Source organism: Propithecus coquereli, unplaced genomic scaffold (genome assembly GCF_000956105.1).
Source record: "Propithecus coquereli isolate 6110/MARCELLA unplaced genomic scaffold, Pcoq_1.0 Scaffold65, whole genome shotgun sequence".
Classification (NCBI taxonomy): domain Eukaryota; kingdom Metazoa; phylum Chordata; class Mammalia; order Primates; family Indriidae; genus Propithecus; species Propithecus coquereli.
This window is the reverse complement of record NW_012152507.1, coordinates 3,950,247-3,951,282: the sequence shown is the minus strand read 5'-3', so window position 1 is coordinate 3,951,282 and position 1,036 is coordinate 3,950,247.

Sequence of the window (1,036 nt, the reverse complement as noted above, 5' to 3'; positions counted from 1 at the left end):
CTTTGATAAATAGGACGGCCTGCAGTATAGTGTTGAATTAGATAAAAATACGGACTATTGTAGTGAGTTCAAGGATCTTGGGCTGATTAAGGAAAAGGTATGACCACAAAGTGGCAGTAGCACACAACAAGCCTTATTTGGGCAGCACATGGACAGTTTTACATGAGAGGAAAAGTCTTTAACAGCAAAGGCCTTCTGAGACCATAACGTGGAACCGCTACCCAGAAGGAGAAGAGGGTAAGGAACTCCTGCGGGAGAGGGGAATTGGGAGGGGACTTACATGTCTAGGTGATGCCACTCAGCAACAGGGTAGGGAGTCTCTGGGTCAGTGAGCTCTGAAAGACAGCAGTGGCCTCAGGCCTTTTACATGCCGGAAGCAGTTTTATGGGGTATTTAAAGCAGGTAGGCTCTACATGGCTAAAAATACACTTATTTGGGCCATGTCTAAGAATTTTGAGCAGGCTTCTGAGCTAGTGATCCTAGCCTAATGTGAAGAAGTACACAACATAGGGGGCAATATACAGGGGCCATCTTTGGCTTTTTAAAATAACATTTATATAACATTTGTATAACAACCATGCCAAACGTATCTTGTCATTTCTAGGAGCCCTCCTTTTATATAGTGAAGAAGAAAATCTTTGGTATGGTCTTGAAGCTATCTAGAATACCCAAAAGATAGGTTAAAAAGACATTACATTTTTTGTTTTTTCTTAAATTTGGGACTTGAATTTGTAAAAACAATATCGAAAATTGTCAGAGGAAGCAAAATATAAGCAGAAGTCATAGGTGTCTTCTAAGTAAAAAAAGAAATAACACAGGCACAAGTAACATTCAATATTAAGAATACCAAATTTTGTAAGAAGTCAATCACAAAGAAGAAAAAAGATTCAGAAGCATGATAAAGGGAATATTTTGTGATATAATGTGATTATATTTGTGATTTTTATTCTTTAGGCAAAATATATTGAAGGCACAGAATGGTTTTTCATCTGTTAAATTAAGAACAGCCTATGTACTCAAAGATCAATTTGTCATT